Genomic DNA, 23597 nt, shown 5'->3' on the forward strand with positions numbered 1-23597 from the left:
TACTAGACGCACAATTTATCAGAGATTTAAGTGACTAAGCTACAGTGTCCAAGGTACTAAACATAATATATTCTATGGGGTGTCATAAGCAAGTCAGAATACTTTCCTACTAAATTTATAAGACATAAGCATTCAATATTTGAGTAAACAAAGATAAAATAAAGCTATCTATTGGGTTTCACTAAAAAGTCCATTGGAAGACTTGACTATTGTTGTTAAAAGACATAGGCATTCATATTATAAAGCCACAAACCACACTAGTAAAATAGAAACATGATAACATGTGATCCGAACCAACGACAGTCTTAATTTGATAGTGCAAACCCAACACCTTACTAACTGTGCTAACCAGACTGTGCATACCAGACAAACAATTTATCAGAGATTTAAGTGAATAAGCTACAGTGTCCAAGGTACTAAACATAATATATTCTATGGGGTGTCATAAGCAAGTCATTAGAATACTTTCCTACTAAATTTATAAGACATAAGCCTTCAATATTTGAGTAAACAAAGAGAAAATAAAGCTATCTATTGGGTTTCACTAAAAAGTCCATTGGAAGACTTGACTATTGTTGTTAAAAGACATAGGCATTCATATTATAGAGCCAGAAACCACACTAGTAAAATAAAAACATGATAACATGGGATTCGAACCAATGACAGTCTTAATTTGACAGTGCAAACCCAACACCTTACTAACTGTGCTAACCAGACAGTGCATACCAGACACACAATTTATCAGAGATTTAAGTGAATAAGCTACAGTGTCCAAGGTGCTAAACATAATATATTCTATGGGGTGTCATAAGCAAGTCATTAGAATACTTTCCTACTAAATTTATAAGACATAAGCATTCAATATTTGAGTAAACAAAGAGAAAATAAAGCTATCTATTGGGTTTCACTAAAAAAACCATTGGAAAACTCTACTAATGTTGTTAAAAGACATAGGCATTCCTATTATAGAGCCAAAAACCACACTAGTAAAATAAAAACAAGATAACATGGGATTTGAACCAATGACAGTCTTAATTTGATAGTGCAAACCCAACACCTTACTAACTGTGCTAACCAGACTGTGCATAACAGACACACAATTTATCAGAGATTTAAGTGAATAAGCTACAGTGTCCAAGGTACTATACATAATATATTCTATGGGGTGTCATAAGCAAGTCAGAATACTTTCCTACTAAATTTATAAGACATAAGCATTCAATATTTGAGTAAACAAAGAGAAAATAAAGCTATCTATTGGGTTTCACTAAAAAGTCCATTGGAAGATTTGACTATTGTTGTTAAAAGACATAGGCATTCATATTATAGAGCCAGAAACCACACTAGTAAAATAAAAAGTTGATAACATGGGATTCGAACCAATGACAGTCTTAATTTGATAGTGCAAAGTCAACACCTTACTAACCGTGCTAACCAGACTGTGCATAACAGACACACAATTTATCAGAGATTTAAGTGAATAAGCTACAGTGTCCAAGGTACTATACATAATATATTCTATGGGGTGTCATAAGCAAGTCAGAATACTTTCCTACTAAATTTATAAGACATAAGCATTCAATATTTGAGTAAACAAAGACAAAATAAAGCTATCTATTGGGTTTCACTAAAAAGTCCATTGGAAGACTTGACTATTGTTGTTAAAAGACATAGGCATTCATATTATAGAGCCACAAACCACACTAGTAAAATAGAAACATGATAACATGAGATATGAACTAACGACAGTCTTAATTTGATAGTGCAAACCCAACACCTTACTAACTGTGCTAACCAGACTGTGCATACCAAACGCACAATTTATCAGAGATTTAAGTGAATAAGCTACAGTGTCCAAGGTACTAAACATAATATATTCTATGGGGTGTCATAAGCAAGTCATTAGAATACTTTCCTACTAAATTTATAAGACATAAGCATTCAATATTTGAGTAAACAAAGAGAAAATAAAGCTATCTATTTGGTTTCACTAAAAAGTCCATTGGAAGACTTGACTATTGTTGTTAAATGACATAGGAATTCATATTATAGAGCCACAAACCACACTAGTAAAATAAAAAGTTGATAACATGGGATTCGAACCAATAACCGTCTTAATTTGATAGTGCAAAGTCAACACCTTACTAACCGTGCTAACCAGACTTTGCATACCAGACATACAATTTATCAGAGATTTAAGTGAATAAGCTACAGTGTCCAAGGTACTAAACATAATATATTCTATGGGGTGTCATAAGCAAGTCATTAGAATACTTTCCTACTAAATTTATAAGACATAAGCATTCAATATTTGAGTAAACAAAGACAAAATAAAGCTATCTATTGGGTTTCACTAAAAAGTCCATTGGAAGACTTGACTATTGTTGTTAAAAGACATAGGCATTCATATTATAAAGCCACAAACCACACTAGTAAAATAGAAACATGATAACATGTGATTAGAACCAACGACAGTCTTAATTTGATAGTGCAAACCCAACACCTTACTAACTGTGCTAACCAGACTGTGCATACCAGACAAACAATTTATCAGAGATTTAAGTGAATAAGCTACAGTGTCCAAGGTACTAAACATAATATATTCTATGGGGTGTCATAAGCAAGTCATTAGAATACTTTCCTACTAAATTTATAAGACATAAGCCTTCAATATTTGAGTAAACAAAGAGAAAATAAAGCTATCTATTGGGTTTCACTAAAAAGTCCATTGGAAGACTTGACTATTGTTGTTAAAAGACATAGGCATTCATATTATAGAGCCAGAAACCACACTAGTAAAATAAAAACATGTTAACATGGGATTCGAACCAATGACAGTCTTAATTTGATAGTGCAAACCCAACACCTTACTAACTGTGCTAACCAGACAGTGCATACCAGACACACAATTTATCAGAGATTTAAGTGAATAAGCTACAGTGTCCAAGGTACTAAACATAATATATTCTATGGGGTGTCATAAGCAAGTCATTAGAATACTTTCCTACTAAATTTATAAGACATAAGCATTCAATATTTGTGTAAACAAAGAAAAAATAAAGCTATCTATTGGGTTTTACTAAAAAGTTCATTGGAAGATTTGATTATTGTTGTGAAAATACATATGCATTACATTGTATAGAGCCACAAACCACACTAGTAAAATAAAAACATGCTTACATGGGATTCAAACCAATGACAGTCGTAATTTGATAGTGCAAACCCAACACTTTACCAACTGTGCTAACCAGTCTGTGCATACCAGTCACACAATTTATCAGAGATTTAAGTAAATAAGCTACAATGTCCAAGGTACTAAACATAATATATTCTATGGGGTGTCATAAACAAGTCATTAGAATACTTTCCTACTAAAGTTATAAGACATATGCATTCAATATTTGAGTAAACAAAGAGAAAATAAAGCTATCTATTGGGTTTCACTAAAAAAACCATTGGAAGACTCTACTAATGTTGTTAAAAGACATAGGCATTCCTATTATAGAGCCACAAACCACACTAGTAAAATAAAAACATGACAACATGAGACTCGAACCAATGACAGTCTTAATTTAATAGTGCAAACCCAATACCTTACCAACTGTGCTAACCAGTCTGTGCATACCAGTCTAAGGTACTAAACATACTATATTCCATGGGGTGTCATAAGCAAGTCAGAATAATTTCCTACTAAATTTATAAGACATAAGCATTCAATATTTGAGTAAACAAAGATAAAATAAAGCTATCTATTGGGTTTCACTAATAAGTCCATTGGAAGACTTGACTATTGTTGTTAAAAGACATAGGCATTCATATTATAGAGCCACAAACCACACTAGTAAAATAGAAACATGATAACATGGGATTCAAACCAACGACAGTCTTAATTTGATAGTGCAAACCCAACACCTTACTAAATGTGCTAACCAGACTGTGCATACCAGACATACAATTTATCAGAGATTTAAGTGAATAAGCTACAGTGTCCAAGGTACTAAACATAATATATTCGATGGGGTGTCATAAGCAAGTCATTAGAATACTTTCCTACTAAATTTATAATACATAAGCATTAAATATTTGAGTAAACAAAGAGAAAATAAAGCTATCTATTGGGTTTCACTAAAAAGTCCATTGGAAGACTTGACTATTGTTGTTAAAAGACATAGGCATTCATATTATAGAGCCACAAACCACACAAGTAAAATAAAAAGTTGATAACATGGGATTCGAACCAATGACAGTCTTAATTTGATAGTGCAAAATCAACACCTTACTAACCGTGCTAACCAGACTGTGCATACCAGACACACAATTTATCAGAGATTTAAGTGAATAAGCTACAGTGTCCAAGGTACTAAACATAATATATTCTATGGGGTGTCATAAGCAAGTCATTAGAATACTTTCCTACTAAATTTATAAGACATAAGCATTCAATATTTGAGTAAACAAAGAGAAAATAAAGCTATCTATTGGGTTTCACTAAAAAGTCCATTGGAAGACTTGACTATTGTTGTTAAAAGACATAGGCATTTATATTGTAGAGCCACAAACCACACTAGTAAAATAAAAACATGATAACATGGGATTCGAACCAATGACAGTCTTAATTTGATAGTGCAAACCCAACACCTTACTAACTGTGCTAACCAGACTGTGCATAGCAGACACACAATTTATCAGAGATTTAAGTGAATAAGCTACAGTGTCCAAGGTACTAAACATGATATATTCTATGGGGTGTCATAAGCAAGTCATTAGAATACTTTCCTACTAAATTTATAAGACATAAGCATTCAATATTTGAGTAAACAAAGAGAAAATAAAGCTATCTATTGGGTTTCACTAAAAAGTCCATTGGAAGACTTGACTATTGTTGTTAAAAGACATAGGCATTCATATTATAGAGCCACAAACCACACTAGTAAAATAAAAACATGATAACATGGGATTCAAACCAATGACAGTCTTAATTTGATAGTGCAAACCCAACACCTTACTAACTGTGCTAACCAGACAGTGCATACCAAACAAACAATTTATCAGAGATTTAAGTGAATAAGCTACAGTGTCCAAGGTACTAAACATAATATATTCTATGGGGTGTCATAAGCAAGTCATTAGAATACTTTCCTACTAAATTTATAAGACATAAGCATTCAATATTTGAGTAAACAAAGAAAAAATAAAGCTATCTATTGGGTTTTACTAAAAACTTCATTGGAAGATTTGATTATTGTTGTTAAAATACATATGCATTACATTGTATAGAGCCACAAACCACACTAGTAAAATAAAAACATGCTTACATGGGATTCAAACCAATGACAGTCGTAATTTGATAGTGCAAACCCAACACTTTACCAACTGTGCTAACCAGTCTGTGCATATTAGTCACACAATTTATCAGAGATTTAAGTAAATAAGCTACAATGTCCAAGGTACTAAACATAATATATTCTATGGGGTGTCATAAACAAGTCATTAGAATACTTTCCTACTAAAGTTATAAGACATATGCATTCAATATTTGAGTAAACAAAGAGAAAATAAAGCTATCTATTGGGTTTCACTAAAAAATCCATTGGAAGACTCTACTAATGTTGTTAAAAGACATAGGCATTCCTATTATAGAGCCACAAACCACACTAGTAAAATAAAAACATGACAACATGAGACTCGAACCAATGACAGTCTTAATTTAATAGTGCAAACCCAACACCTTACCATTGTAGAGATGAGCGCCTGAAATTTTTCGGGTTTTGTGTTTTGGTTTTGGGTTCGGTTCCGCGGCCGTGTTTTGGGTTCGAACGCGTTTTTGCAAAACCTCACCGAATTTTTTTTGTCGGATTCGGGTGTGTTTTGGATTCGGGTGTTTTTTTCCAAAAACACTAAAAAACAGCTTAAATCATAGAATTTGGGGGTCATTTTGATCCCAAAGTATTATTAACCTCAAAAACCATAATTGACACTCATTTTCAGTCTATTCTGAATACCTCACACCTCACAATATTATTTTTAGTCCTAAAATTTGCACCGAGGTCGCTGTGTGAGTAAGATAAGCGACCCTAGTGGCCGACACAAACACCGGGCCCATCTAGGAGTGGCACTGCAGTGTCACGCAGGATGTCCCTTCCAAAAAACCCTCCCCAAACAGCACATGACGCAAAGAAAAAAAGAGGCGCAATGAGGTAGCTGACTGTGTGAGTAAGATTAGCGACCCTAGTGGCCGACACAAACACCGGGCCCATCTAGGAGTGGCACTGCAGTGTCACGCAGGATGTCCCTTCCAAAAAACCCTCCCCAAACAGCACATGACGCAAAGAAAAAAAGAGGCGCAATGAGGTAGCTGACTGTGTGAGTAAGATTAGCGACCCTAGTGGCCGACACAAACACCGGGCCCATCTAGGAGTGGCACTGCAGTGTCACGCAGGATGTCCCTTCCAAAAAACCCTCCCCAATCAGCACATGATGCAAAGAAAAAGAAAAGAAAAAAGAGGTGCAAGATGGAATTGTCCTTGGGCCCTCCCACCCACCCTTATGTTGTATAAACAAAACAGGACATGCACACTTTAACCAACCCATCATTTCAGTGACAGGGTCTGCCACACGACTGTGACTGATATGACGGGTTGGTTTGGACCCCCCCCAAAAAAGAAGCAATTAATCTCTCCTTGCACAAACTGGCTCTACAGAGGCAAGATGTCCACCTCATCTTCACCCTCCGATATATCACCGTGTACATCCCCCTCCTCACAGATTATCAATTCGTCCCCACTGGAATCCACCATCTCAGCTCCCTGTGTACTTTGTGGAGGCAATTGCTGCTGGTCAATGTCTCCGCGGAGGAATTGATTATAATTCATTTTAATGAACATCATCTTCTCCACATTTTCTGGATGTAACCTCGTACGCCGATTGCTGACAAGGTGAGCGGCGGCACTAAACACTCTTTCGGAGTACACACTTGTGGGAGGGCAACTTAGGTAGAATAAAGCCAGTTTGTGCAAGGGCCTCCAAATTGCCTCTTTTTCCTGCCAGTATAAGTACGGACTGTGTGACGTGCCTACTTGGATGCGGTCACTCATATAATCCTCCACCATTCTATCAATGTTGAGAGAATCATATGCAGTGACAGTAGACGACATGTCCGTAATCGTTGTCAGGTCCTTCAGTCCGGACCAGATGTCAGCATCAGCAGTCGCTCCAGACTGCCCTGCATCACCGCCAGCGGGTGGGCTCGGAATTCTGAGCCTTTTCCTCGCACCCCCAGTTGCGGGAGAATGTGAAGGAGGAGATGTTGACAGGTCGCGTTCCGCTTGACTTGACAATTTTGTCACCAGCAGGTCTTTCAACCCCAGCAGACCTGTGTCTGCCGGAAAGAGAGATCCAAGGTAGGCTTTAAATCTAGGATCGAGCACGGTGGCCAAAATGTAGTGCTCTGATTTCAACAGATTGACCACCCGTGAATCCTTGTTAAGCGAATTAAGGGCTGCATCCACAAGTCCCACATGCCTAGCGGAATCGCTCCCTTTTAGCTCCTTCTTCAATGCCTCCAGCTTCTTCTGCAAAAGCCTGATGAGGGGAATGACCTGACTCAGGCTGGCAGTGTCTGAACTGACTTCACGTGTGGCAAGTTCAAAGGGCATCAGAACCTTGCACAACGTTGAAATCATTCTCCACTGCACTTGAGACAGGTGCATTCCACCTACTATATCGTGCTCAATTGTATAGGCTTGAATGGCCTTTTGCTGCTCCTCCAACCTCTGAAGCATATAGAGGGTTGAATTCCACCTCGTTACCACTTCTTGCTTCAGATGATGGCAGGGCAGGTTCAGTAGTTTTTGGTGGTGCTCCAGTCTTCTGTACGTGGTGCCTGTACGCCGAAAGTGTCCCGCAATTTTTCTGGCCACCGACAGCATCTCTTGCACGCCCCTGTCGTTTTTTAAAAAATTCTGCACCACCAAATTCAAGGTATGTGCAAAACATGGGACGTGCTGGAATTTGCCCATATTTAATGCACACACAATATTGCTGGCGTTGTCCGATGCCACAAATCCACAGGAGAGTCCAATTGGGGTAAGCCATTCCGCGATGATCTTCCTCAGTTGCCGTAAGAGGTTTTCAGCTGTGTGCGTATTCTGGAAAGCGGTGATACAAAGCGTAGCCTGCCTAGGAAAGAGTTGGCGTTTGCGAGATGCTGCTACTGGTGCCGCCGCTGCTGTTCTTGCGGCGGGAGTCCATACATCTACCCAGTGGGCTGTCACAGTCATATAGTCCTGACCCTGCCCTGCTCCACTTGTCCACATGTCCGTGGTTAAGTGGACATTGGGTACAACTGCATTTTTTAGGACACTGGTGAGTCTTTTTCTGACGTCCGTGTACATTCTCGGTATCGCCTGCCTAGAGAAGTGGAACCTAGATGGTATTTGGTAACGGGGGCACACTGCCTCAATAAATTGTCTAGTTCCCTGTGAACTAACGGCGGATACCGGACGCACGTCTAACACCAACATAGTTGTCAAGGACTCAGTTATCCGCTTTGCAGTAGGATGACTGCTGTGATATTTCATCTTCCTCGCAAAGGACTGTTGAACAGTCAATTGCTTACTGGAAGTAGTACAAGTGGGCTTACGACTTCCCCTCTGGGATGACCATCGACTCCCAGCGGCAACAACAGCAGCGCCAGCAGCAGTAGGCGTTACACGCAAGGATGCATCGGAGGAATCCCAGGCAGGAGAGGGCTCGTCAGAATTGCCAGTGACATGGCCTGCAGGACTATTGGCATTCCTGGGGAAGGAGGAAATTGACACTGAGGGAGTTGGTGGGGTGGTTTGCGTGAGCTTGGTTACAAGAGGAAGGGATTTACTGGTCAGTGGACTGCTTCCGCTGTCACCCAAAGTTTTTGAACTTGTCACTGACTTATTATGAATGCGCTGCAGGTGACGTATAAGGGAGGATGTTCCGAGGTGGTTAACGTCCTTACCCCTACTTATTACAGCTTGACAAAGGGAACACACGGCTTGACACCTGTTGTCCGCATTTCTGGTGAAATACCTCCACACCGAAGAGCTGATTTTTTTGGTATTTTCACCTGGCATGTCAACGGCCATATTCCTCCCACGGACAACAGGTGTCTCCCCGGGTGCCTGACTTAAACAAACCACCTCACCATCAGAATCCTCCTGGTCAATTTCCTCCCCAGCGCCAGCAACACCCATATCCTCCTCATCCTGGTGTACTTCAACACTGACATCTTCAATCTGACTATCAGGAACTGGACTGTGGGTGCTCCTTCCAGCACTTGCAGGGGGCGTGCAAATGGTGGAAGGCGCATGCTCTTCACGTCCAGTGTTGGGAAGGTCAGGCATCGCAACCGACACAATTGGACTCTCCTTGTGGATTTGGGATTTCAAAGAACGCACAGTTCTTTGCGGTGCTTTTGCCAGCTTGAGTCTTTTCAGTTTTCTAGCGAGAGGCTGAGTGCTTCCATCCTCATGTGAAGCTGAACCACTAGCCATGAACATAGGCCAGGGCCTCAGCCGTTCCTTGCAACTCCGTGTGGTAAATGGCATATTGGCAAGTTTACGCTTCTCCTCCGACAATTTTATTTTAGGTTTTGGAGTCCTTTTTTTACTGATATTTGGTGTTTTGGTTTTGACATGCTCTGTACTATGCCATTGGGCATCGGCCTTGGCAGACGACGTTGCTGGCATTTCATCGTCTCGGCCATGACTAGTGGCAGCAGCTTCAGCACGAGGTGGAAGTGGATCTTGATCTTTCCCTAATTTTGGAACCTCAACATTTTTGTTCTCCATATTTTAATAGGCACAACTAAAAGGCACCTCAGGTATACAATGGAGATGGATGGATTGGATACTAGTATACAATTATGGACGGGCTGCCAAGTGCCGACACAGAGGTAGCCACAGCCGTGAACTACCGCACTGTACTGTGTCTGCTGCTAATATATAGACTGGTTGATAAAGAGATAGTATACTCGTAACTAGTATGTATGTATAAAGAAAGAAAAAAAAACCACGGTTAGGTGGTATATACAATTATGGACGGGCTGCCGAGTGCCGACACAGAGGTAGCCACAGCCGTGAACTACCGCACTGTACTGTGTCTGCTGCTAATATATAGACTGGTTGATAAAGAGATAGTATACTCGTAACTAGTATGTATGTATAAAGAAAGAAAAAAAAACCACGGTTAGGTGGTATATACAATTATGGACGGGCTGCCGAGTGCCGACACAGAGGTAGCCACAGCCGTGAACTACCGCACTGTACTGTGTCTGCTGCTAATATATAGACTGGTTGATAAAGAGATAGTATACTCGTAACTAGTATGTATGTATAAAGAAAGAAAAAAAAACCACGGTTAGGTGGTATATACAATTATGGACGGGCTGCCGAGTGCCGACACAGAGGTAGCCACAGCCGTGAACTACCGCACTGTACTGTGTCTGCTGCTAATATATAGACTGGTTGATAAAGAGATAGTATACTCGTAACTAGTATGTATGTATAAAGAAAGAAAAAAAAACCACGGTTAGGTGGTATATACAATTATGGACGGGCTGCCGAGTGCCGACACAGAGGTAGCCACAGCCGTGAACTACCGCACTGTACTGTGTCTGCTGCTAATATATAGACTGGTTGATAAAGAGATAGTATACTCGTAACTAGTATGTATGTATAAAGAAAGAAAAAAAAACCACGGTTAGGTGGTATATACAATTATGGACGGGCTGCCGAGTGCCGACACAGAGGTAGCCACAGCCGTGAACTACCGCACTGTACTGTGTCTGCTGCTAATATATAGACTGGTTGATAAAGAGATAGTATACTCGTAACTAGTATGTATGTATAAAGAAAGAAAAAAAAACCACGGTTAGGTGGTATATACAATTATGGACGGGCTGCCGAGTGCCGACACAGAGGTAGCCACAGCCGTGAACTACCGCACTGTACTGTGTCTGCTGCTAATATATAGACTGGTTGATAAAGAGATAGTATACTCGTAACTAGTATGTATGTATAAAGAAAGAAAAAAAAAACACGGTTAGGTGGTATATACAATTATGGACGGGCTGCCGAGTGCCGACACAGAGGTAGCCACAGCCGTGAACTACCGCACTGTACTGTGTCTGCTGCTAATATAGACTGGTTGATAAAGAGATAGTATACTCGTAACTAGTATGTATGTATAAAGAATGAAAAAAAAACCACGGTTAGGTGGTATATACAATTATGGACGGGCTGCCGAGTGCCGACACAGAGGTAGCCACAGCCGTGAACTACCGCACTGTACTGTGTCTGCTGCTAATATATAGACTGATTGATAAAGAGATAGTATACTCGTAACTAGTATGTATGTATAAAGAAAGAAAAAAAAACCACGGTTAGGTGGTATATACAATTATGGACGGGCTGCCGAGTGCCGACACAGAGGTAGCCACAGCCGTGAACTACCGCACTGTACTGTGTCTGCTGCTAATATATAGACTGGTTGATAAAGAGATAGTATACTCGTAACTAGTATGTATGTATAAAGAAAGAAAAAAAAACCACGGTTAGGTGGTATATACAATTATGGACGGGCTGCCGAGTGCCGACACAGAGGTAGCCACAGCCGTGAACTACCGCACTGTACTGTGTCTGCTGCTAATATAGACTGGTTGATAAAGAGATAGTATACTACTAATATTATATACTGGTGGTCAGGTCACTGGTCACTAGTCACACTGGCAGTGGCACTCCTGCAGCAAAAGTGTGCACTGTTTAATTTTAATATAATATTATGTACTCCTGGCTCCTGCTATAACCTATAACTGGCACTGCAGTAGTGCTCCCCAGTCTCCCCCACAATTATAAGCTGTGTGAGCTGAGCAGTCAGACAGATATATAATATATATAGATGATGCAGCACACTGGCCTGAGCCTGAGCAGTGCACACAGATATGGTATGTGACTGACTGAGTCACTGTGTGTATCGCTTTTTTCAGGCAGAGAACGGATATATTAAATAAACTGCACTGTGTGTCTGGTGGTCACTCACTATATAATATATTATGTACTCCTGGCTCCTGCTATAACCTATAACTGGCACTGCAGTAGTGCTCCCCAGTCTCCCCCACAATTATAAGCTGTGTGAGCTGAGCAGTCAGACAGATATATATAATATTATATATAGATAATAGATGATGCAGCACACTGGCCTGAGCCTGAGCAGTGCACACAGATATGGTATGTGACTGAGTCACTGTGTGCTGTGTATCGCTTTTTTCAGGCAGAGAACGGATTATATTATGTACTCCTGGCTCCTGCTATAACCTATAACTGGCACTGCAGTAGTGCTCCCCAGTCTCCCCCACAATTATAAGCTGTGTGAGCTGAGCAGTCAGACAGATATATATAATATTATATATAGATAATAGATGATGCAGCACACTGGCCTGAGCCTGAGCAGTGCACACAGATATGGTATGTGACTGAGTCACTGTGTGCTGTGTATCGCTTTTTTCAGGCAGAGAACGGATTATAAATAAAAGTGGTGGTCACTGGTCACTATCAGCAAAACTCTGCACTGTACACTACTGAGTACTCCAAATGCTCCCCAAAATTAGTAAATCAAGTGTCTCTCTAATCTATTCTAATTCTAAACGGAGAGGACGCCAGCCACGTCCTCTCCCTATCAATCTCAATGCACGTGTGAAAATGGCGGCGACGCGCGGCTCCTTATATAGAATCCGAGTCTCGCGATAGAATCCGAGCCTCGCGAGAATCCGACAGCGTCATGATGACGTTCGGGCGCGCTCGGGTTAACCGAGCAAGGCGGGAAGATCCGAGTCGCTCGGACCCGTGAAAAAAAACATGAAGTTCTGGCGGGTTCGGATTCAGAGAAACCGAACCCGCTCATCTCTACTTACCAACTGTGCTAACCAGTCTGTGCATACCAGTCCAATGTACTAAACATACTATATTTCATTGGGTGTCATAAGCAAGTCATTAGAATACTTTCCTACTAAATTTATATGACATATGCATTCAATATTTGAGTAAACAAAGAGAAAATAAAGCTATCTATTGGGTTTCACTAAAAAGTCCATTGGAAGACTTGACTATTGTTGTTAAAAGACATAGGCATTTATATTATAGAGCCACAAACCACACTAGTAAAATAGAAACATGATATTCGAACCAACAACAGTCTTAATTTGATAGTGCAAACCCAACACCTTACTAACTGTGCTAACCAGACTGTGCATATCAGACACACAATTTATCAGAGATTTAAGTGAATAAGCTACAGTGTCCAAGGTACTAAACATAATATATTCTATGTGGTGTCATAAGCAAGTCATTAGAATACTTTCCTACTAAATTTATAAGACATAAGCATTCAATATTTGAGTAAACAAAGAGAAAATAAAGCTATCTATTGAGTTTCACTAAAAAGTCCATTGGAAGACTTGACTATTGTTGTTAAAAGACATGGGCATTCATATTATAGAGCCACAAATCACACTAGTAAAATAAAAAGATGATAACATGGGATTCGAACCAATGACAGTCTTAATTTGATAGTGCAAACCCAGCACCTTACTAACTGTGCTAACCAGACTGTGCATACAAGACACACCATTTATCAGAGATTTAAGTGAATAAGCTACAGTGTCCAAGGTACTAAACATAATATATTCTATGGGGTGTCTTAAGCAAATCATTAGAATACTTTCCTACTAAATTTATAAGACATAAGCATTCAATATTTGAGTAAACAAAGAGAAAATAAAGCTATCTATTGGGTTTCACTAAAAAGTCCATTGGAAGACTTGACTATTGTTGTTAAAAGACATAGGTATTCATATTATAGAGCCACAAACCACACTAGTAAAATAAAAACATGATGACATGGGATTCGAACCAATGACAGTCTTAATTTGATAGTGCAAACCCAACACCTTACTAACTGTGCTAACCAGACAGTGCTTACCAGACACACAATTTATCAGAGATTTAAGTGAATAAGCTACAGTGTCCAAGTTACTAAACATAATATATTCTATGGGGTGTCATAAGCAAGTCATTAGAATACTTTCCTACTAAATTTATAAGACATAAGCATTCAATATTTGAGTAAACAAAGAAAAAATAAAGCTATCTATTGGGTTTCACTAAAAAGTCCATTGGAAGATTTGATTATTGTTGTTAAAATACATATGCATTACATTGTATAGAGCCACAAACCACACTAGTAAAATAAAAACATGCTTACATGGGATTCAAACCAATGACAGTCTTAATTTGATAGTGCAAACCCAACACCTTACTAACTGTGCTAACCAGACTGTGCATACAAGACACACAATTTATCAGAGATTTAGGTGAATAAGCTACAGTGTCCAAGGTACTAAACATAATATATTCTATGGGGTGTCATAAGCAAGTCATTAGAATACTTTCCTACTAAATTTATAAGACATAAGCATTCAATATTTGAGTAAACAAAGAGAAAATTAAGCTATCTATTGGGTTTCACTAAAAAGTCCATTGGAAGACTTGACTATTGTTGTTAAAAGACATAGGCATTCATATTGTAGAGCAACAAACCACACTAGTAAAATAAAAACATGATAACAAGGGATTCAAACCAATGACAGTCTTAATTTGATAGTGCAAACCCAACACCTTACTAACTGTGCTAACCAGACTGTGCATAGCAGACACACAATTTATCAGAGATTTAAGTGAATAAGCTACAGTGTCCAAGGTACTAAACATGATATATTCAATGGGGTGTCATAAGCAAGTCATTAGAATACTTTCCTACTAAATTTATAAGACATAAGCATTCAATATTTGAGTAAACAAAGAGAAAATAAAGCTATCTATTGGGTTTCACTAAAAAAACCATTGGAAGACTCTACTAATGTTGTTAAAAGACATAGGCATTCCTATTATAGAGCCACAAACCACACTAGTAAAATAAAAACATGAGACTCGAACCAATGACAGTCTTAATTTAATAGTGCAAACCCAACACCTTACCAACTGTGCTAACCAGTCTGTGCATACCAGTCCAAGGTACTAAACATACTATATTTCATGGGGTGTCATAAGCAAGTCATTAGAATACTTTCCTACTAAATTTATATGACATATGCATTCAATATTTGAGTAAACAAAGAGAAAATAAAGCTATCTATTGGGTTTCACTAAAAAGTCCATTGGAAGACTTGACTATTGTTGTTAAAAGACATAGGCATTCATATTATAGAGCTACAAACCACACTAGTAAAATAGAAACATGATAACATGGGATTCGAACCAACGACAGTCTTAATTTGATAGTGCAAACCCAACACCTTACTAACTGTGCTAACCAGACTGTGCATACCAGACACACAATTTATCAGAGATTTAAGTGAATAAGCTACAGTGTCCAAGGTACTAAACATAATATATTCTATGGGGTGTCATAAGCAAGTCATTAGAATACTTTCCTACTAAATTTATAAGACATAAGCATTCAATATTTCAGTAAACAAAGAGAAAATAAAGCTATCTATTGGGTTTCACTAAAAAGTCCATTGGAAGACTTGACTATTGTTGTTAAAAGACATGGGCATTCATATTATAGAGCCACAAATCACACTAGTAAAATAAAAAGATGATAACATGGGATTCGAACCAATGACAGTCTTAATTTGATAGTGCAAACCCAACACCTTACTAACTGTGCTAACCAGACTGTGCATACAAGACACACAATTTATCAGAGATTTAAGTGAATAAGCTACAGTGTCCAAGGTACTAAACATAATATATTCTATGGAATGTCATAGGCAAGTCATTAGAATACTTTCCTACTAAATTTATAAGACATAAGCATTCAATATTTGAGTAAACATATTGGGTCTATTGGGTTTCTCTAAAAAGTCCATTGGAAGATTTGATTATTGTTGTTAAAATACATATGCATTACATTGTATAGAGCCACAAACCACACTAGTAAAATAAAAACATGCTTACATGGGATTCAAACCAATGACAGTCGTAATTTGATAGTGCAAACCCAACACTTTACCAACTGTGCTAACCAGTCTGTGCATACCAGTCACACAATTTATCAGAGATTTAAGTAAATAAGCTACAATGTCCAAGGTACTAAACATAATATATTCTATGGGGTGTCATAAACAAGTCATTAGAATACTTTCCTACTAAAGTTATAAGACATATGCATTCAATATTTGAGTAAACAAAGAGAAAATAAAGCTATCTATTGGGTTTCACTAAAAAAACCATTGGAAGACTATACTAATGTTGTTAAAAGACATAGGCATTCCTATTATAGAGCCACTAACCACACTAGTAAAATAAAAACATGACAACATGAGACTCGAACCAATGACAGTCTTAATTTAATAGTGCAAACCCAACACCTTACCAACTGTGCTAACCAGTCTGTGCATACCCGTCCAAGGTACTAAACATACTATATTCCATGGGGTGTCATAAGCAAGTCATTAGAATACTTTCCTACTAAATTTATATGACATATGCATTCAATATTTGAGTAAACAAAGAGAAAATAAAGCTATATATTGGGTTTCACTAAAAAGTCCATTGGAAGACTTGACTATTGTTGTTAAAAGACATAGGCATTCATATTATAGAGCCAATAACCACACTAGTAAAATAAAAACAAGATAACATGGGATTTGAACCAATGACAGTCTTAATTTGATAGTGCAAACCCAACACCTTACTAACTGTGCTAACCAGACTGTGCATAACAGACGCACAATTTATCAGAGATTTAAGTGAATAAGCTACAGTGTCCAAGGTACTAAACATAATATATTCTATGGGGTGTCATAAGCAAGTCAGAATAATTTCCTACTAAATTTATAAGACATAAGCATTCAATATTTGAGTAAACAAAGATAAAATAAAGCTATCTATTGGGTTTCACTAAAAAGTCCATTGGAAGACTTGACTATTGTTGTTAAAAGACATAGGCATTCATATTATAGAGCCACAAACCACACTAGTAAAATAAAAAGTTGATAACATGGGATTCGAACCAATGACAGTCTTAATTTGATAGTGCAAAATAAACACCTTACTAACCGTGCTAACCAGACTGTGCATACCAGGCACACAATTTATCAGAGATTTAAGTGAATAAGCTACAGTGTCCAAGGTACTAAACATAATATATTCTATGGGGTATCATAAGCAAGTCATTAGAATACTTTCCTACAAAATTTATAAGACATAAGCATTCAATATTTGAGTAAACAAAGAGAAAATAAAGCTATCTATTGGGTTTCACTAAAAAGTCCATTGGAAGACTTGACTATTGTTGTTAAAAGACATAGGCATTCATATTATAGAGCCACAAATCACACTAGTAAAATAAAAAGATGATAACATGGGATTCGAACCAATGACAGTCTTAATTTGATAGTGCAAACCCAACACCTTACTAACTGTGCTAACCAGACGGGTTCACTACGGCTGGCCGGCGGTCGGGCTCCCGGCGACCAGCATCCCGGCGCCGGGAGCCCGACCGCCGGCTTACCGACAGCTTGGCGAGCGCAAATGAGCCCCTTGCGGGTTCGCTGCGCTCGCCACGCTACGGGCACAGTGGCGCGCTACGCGCGCCACACTATTTTATTCTCCCTCTATGGGGGTCGTGGACCCCCACGAGGGAAAATAATTGTCGGTATGCCGGCTGTCGGGCTCCCGGCGCCGGTATACTGAGCGCCGGGAGCCCGACCGCCGGCAAACAGAAGACCACCCAACCAGACTGTGCATACAAGACACACAATTTATCAGAGATTTAAGTGAATAAGCTACAGTGTCCCAGGTACTAAACATGATATTTTCTATGGGGTGTCATAAGCAAGTCATTAGAATACTTTCCTACTAAATTTATAAGACATAAGCATTCAATATTTGAGTAAACAAAGAGAAAATAAAGCTATCTATTGGGTTTCACTAAAAAGTCCATTGGAAGACTTGACTATTGTTGTTAAAAGACATAGGCATTCATATTATAGAGCCACAAACCACACTAGTAAAATAAAAACATGATAACATGGGATTCAAACCAATGACAGTCTTAATTTGATAGTGCAAACCCAACACCTTACTAACTGTGCTAAACAGACAGTGCATACCAGACACACAATTTATCAGAGATTTAGGTGAATAAGCTACAGTGTCCAAGGTACTAAACATAATATATTCTATGGGGTGTCATAAACAAGTCATTAGAATACTTTCCTACTAAAGTTATAAGACATATGCATTCAATATTTGAGTAAACAAAGAGAAAATAAAGCTATCTATTGGGTTTTACTAAAAAGTTCATTGGAAGATTTGATTATTGTTGTTAAAATACATATGCATTACATTATATAGAGCCACAAAAATAAAAACATGACAACATGAGACTCGAACCAATGACAGTCTTAATTTAATAGTGCAAACCCAACACCTTACCAACTGTGCTAACCAGTCTGTGCATACCAGTCAAAGGTACTAAACATACTATATTTCATGGGGTGTCATAAGCAAGTCATTAGAATACTTTCCTACTAAATTTATATGACATATGCATTCAATATTTAAGTAAACAAAGAGAAAATAAAGCTATCTATTGGGTTTCACTAAAAAGTCCATTGGAAGACTTGGCTATTGTTGTTAAAAGACATAGGCATTCATATTATAGAGCCACAAACCACACTAGTAAAATAAAAACATGATAACATGGGATTCGAACCAATGACAGTCTTAATTTGATAGTGCAAACCCAACACTTTACCAACTGTGCTAACCAGTCTGTGCATACCAGTCACACAATTTATCAGAGATTTAAGTAAATAAGCTACAATGTCCAAGGTACTAAACATAATATATTCTATGGGGTGTCATAAACAAGTCATTAGAATACTTTCCTACTAAAGTTATAAGACATATGCATTCAATATTTGAGTAAACAAAGAGAAAATAAAGCTATCTATTGGGTTTCACTAAAAAAAACATTGGAAGACTCTACTAATGTTGTTAAAAGACATAGGCATTCCTATTATAGAGCCACAAACCACACTAGTAAAATAAAAACATGACACTCGAACCAATGACAGTCTTAATTTAATAGTGCAAACCCAACACCTTACCAACTGTGCTAACCAGTCTGTGCATACCAGTCCCAGGTACTAAACATACTATATTTCATGGGGTGTCATAAGCAAGTCAGAATACTTTCCTACTAAATTTATGTGACATATGCATTCAATATTTGAGTAAACAAAGAGAAAATAAATCTATCTATTGGGTTTCACTAAAAAGTCCATTGGAAGACTTGACTATTGTTGTTAAAAGACATAGGCATTCATATTATAGAGCCACAAATCACACTAGTAAAATAGAAACATGATAACCGAACCAACGACAGTCTTAATTTGATAGTGCAAACCCAAAACCTTACTAACTGTGCTAACCAGACTGTGCATACCAGACACACAATTTATCAGAGATTTAAGTGAATAAACTACAGTGTCCAAGGTACTAAACATGATATATTCTATGGGGTGTCATAAGCAAGTCATTAGAATACTTTCCTACTAAATTTATAAGACATAAGCATTCAATATTTGAGTAAACAAAGAGAAAATAAAGCTATCTATTGGGTTTCACTAAAAAGTCCATTGGAAGACTTGACTATTGTTGTTAAAAGACATAGGCATTCATATTATAGAGCCACAAACCACACTAGTAAAATAAAAAGTTGATAACATGGGATTCGAACCAATGACAGTCTTAATTTGATAGTGCAAAATAAACACCTTACTAACCGTGCTAACCAGACTGTGCATACCAGGCACACAATTTATCAGAGATTTAAGTGAATAAGCTACAGTGTCCAAGGTACTAAACATAATATATTCTATGGGGTATCATAAGCAAGTCATTAGAATACTTTCCTACTAAATTTATAAGACATAAGCATTCAATATTTGAGTAAACAAAGAGAAAATAAAGCTATCTATTGGGTTTCACTAAAAAGTCCATTGGAAGACTTGACTATTGTTGTTAAAAGACATAGGCATTCATATTATAGAGCCACAAATCACACTAGTAAAATAAAAAGATGATAACATGGGATTCGAACCAATGACAGTCTTAATTTGATAGTGCAAACCCAACACCTTACTAACTGTGCTAACCAGACGGGTTCACTACGGCTGGCCGGCGGTCGGGCTCCCGGCGACCAGCATCCCGGCGCCGGGAGCCCGACCGCCGGCTTACCGACAGCTTGGCGAGCGCAAATGAGCCCCTTGCGGGCTCGCTGCGCTCGCCACGCTACGGGCACGGTGGCGCGCTACGCGCGCCACACTATTTTATTCTCCCTCTATGGGGGTCGTGGACCCCCACGAGGGAAAATAATTGTCGGTATGCCGGCTGTCGGGCTCCCGGCGCCGGTATACTGAGCGCCGGGAGCCCGACCGCCGGCAAACAGAAGACCACCCAACCAGACTGTGCATACAAGACACACAATTTATCAGAGATTTAAGTGAATAAGCTACAGTGTCCAAGGTACTAAACATGATATTTTCTATGGGGTGTCATAAGCAAGTCATTAGAATACTTTCCTACTAAATTTATAAGACATAAGCATTCAATATTTGAGTAAACAAAGAGAAAATAAAGCTATCTATTGGGTTTCACTAAAAAGTCCATTGGAAGACTTGACTATTGTTGTTAAAAGACATAGGCATTCATATTATAGAGCCACAAACCACACTAGTAAAATAAAAACATGATAACATGGGATTCAAACCAATGACAGTCTTAATTTGATAGTGCAAACCCAACACCTTACTAACTGTGCTAACCAGACAGTGCATACCAGACACACAATTTATCAGAGATTTAGGTGAATAAGCTACAGTGTCCAAGGTACTAAACATAATATATTCTATGGGGTGTCATAAACAAGTCATTAGAATACTTTCCTACTAAAGTTATAAGACATATGCATTCAATATTTGAGTAAACAAAGAGAAAATAAAGCTATCTATTGGGTTTTACTAAAAAGTTCATTGGAAGATTTGATTATTGTTGTTAAAATACATATGCATTACATTATATAGAGCCACAAAAATAAAAACATGACAACATGAGACTCGAACCAATGACAGTCTTAATTTAATAGTGCAAACCCAACACCTTACCAACTGTGCTAACCAGTCTGTGCATACCAGTCAAAGGTACTAAACATACTATATTTCATGGGGTGTCATAAGCAAGTCATTAGAATACTTTCCTACTAAATTTATATGACATATGCATTCAATATTTAAGTAAACAAAGAGAAAATAAAGCTATCTATTGGGTTTCACTAAAAAGTCCATTGGAAGACTTGGCTATTGTTGTTAAAAGACATAGGCATTCATATTATAGAGCCACAAACCACACTAGTAAAATAAAAACATGATAACATGGGATTCAAACCAATGACAGTCTTAATTTGATAGTGCAAACCCAACACTTTACCAACTGTGCTAACCAGTCTGTGCATACCAGTCACACAATTTATCAGAGATTTAAGTAAATAAGCTACAATGTCCAAGGTACTAAACATAATATATTCTATGGGGTGTCATAAACAAGTCATTAGAATACTTTCCTACTAAAGTTATAAGACATATGCATTCAATATTTGAGTAAACAAAGAGAAAATAAAGCTATCTATTGGGTTTCACTAAAAAAAACATTGGAAGACTCTACTAATGTTGTTAAAAGACATAGGCATTCCTATTATAGAGCCACAAACCACACTAGTAAAATAAAAACATGACACTCGAACCAATGACAGTCTTAATTTAATAGTGCAAACCCAACACCTTACCAACTGTGCTAACCAGTCTGTGCATACCAGTCCCAGGTACTAAACATACTATATTTCATGGGGTGTCATAAGCAAGTCAGAATACTTTCCTACTAAATTTATGTGACATATGCATTCAATATTTGAGTAAACAAAGAGAAAATAAATCTATCTATTGGGTTTCACTAAAAAGTCCATTGGAAGACTTGACTATTGTTGTTAAAAGACATAGGCATTCATATTATAGAGCCACAAACCACACTAGTAAAATAGAAACATGATAACATGGGATTCGAACCAACGACAGTCTTAATTTGATAGTGCAAACCCAAAACCTTACTAACTGTGCTAACCAGACTGTGCATACCAGACACACAATTTATCAGAGATTTAAGTGAATAAACTACAGTGTCCAAGGTACTAAACATAATATATTCTATGGGGTGTCATAAGCAAGTCATTAATATACTTTCCTACTAAATTTATAAGACATAAGCATTCAATATTTGAGTAAACAAAGAGAAAATAAAGCTATCTATTGGGTTTCACTAAAAAGTCCATTGGAATACTTGACTATTGTTGTTAAAAGACATGGGCATTCATATTACAGAGCCACAAATCACACTAGTAAAATAAAAAGATGATAACATGGGATTCGAACCAATGACAGTCTTAATTTGATAGTGCAAACCCAACACCTTACTAACTGTGCTAACCAGACTGTGCATACAAGACACACCATTTATCAGAGATTTAAGTGAATAAGCTACAGTGTCCAAGGTACTAAACATAATATATTCTATGGGGTGTCATAAGCAAGTCATTAGAATACTTTCCTACTAAATTTATAAGACATAAGCATTCAATATTTGAGTAAACAAAGAGAAAATAAAGCTATCTATTGGGTTTCACTAAAAAGTCCATTGGAAAATGTGATTATTGTTGTTAAAATACATATGCATTACATTGTATAGAGCCACAAACCACACTAGTAAAATAAAATCATGCTTATATGGGATTCAAACCAACGACAGTAGTAATTTGATAGTGCAAACACAACACCTTACCAACTGTGCTAACCAGTCTGTGCATACCAGTCACACAATTTATCAGAGATTTAAGTAAATAAGCTACAATGTCCAAGGTACTAAACATGATATATTCTATGGGGTGTCATAAAAAAGTCATTAGAATACTTTCCTACTAAAGTTATAAGACATATGCATTCAATATTTGAGTAAACAAAGAGAAAATAAAGCTATCTATTGGGTTTCACAAAAAAAACCATTGGAAGACTCTACTAATGTTGTTAAAAGACATAGGCATTCCTATTATAGAGCCACAAACCACACTAGTAAAATAAAAACATGACAACATGAGACTCGAACCAATGACAGTCTTAATTTAATAGTGCAAACCCAACACCTTACCAACTGTGCTAACCAGTCTGTGCATACCAGTCCAAGGTACTAAACATACTATATTCCATGGGGTGTCATAAGCAAGTCAGAATACTTTCCTACTAAATTTATATGACATATGCATTCAATATTTGAGTAAACAAAGAGAAAATAAAGCTATCTATTGGGTTTCACTAAAAAGTCCATTGGAAGACTTGACTATTGTTGTTAAAAGACATAGGCATTCATATTATAGAGCCAAAAACCACACTA

This window comes from Pseudophryne corroboree, chromosome 3, assembly GCF_028390025.1.
Source record: "Pseudophryne corroboree isolate aPseCor3 chromosome 3, aPseCor3.hap2, whole genome shotgun sequence".
Taxonomy (NCBI): Eukaryota; Metazoa; Chordata; class Amphibia; order Anura; family Myobatrachidae; genus Pseudophryne; species Pseudophryne corroboree.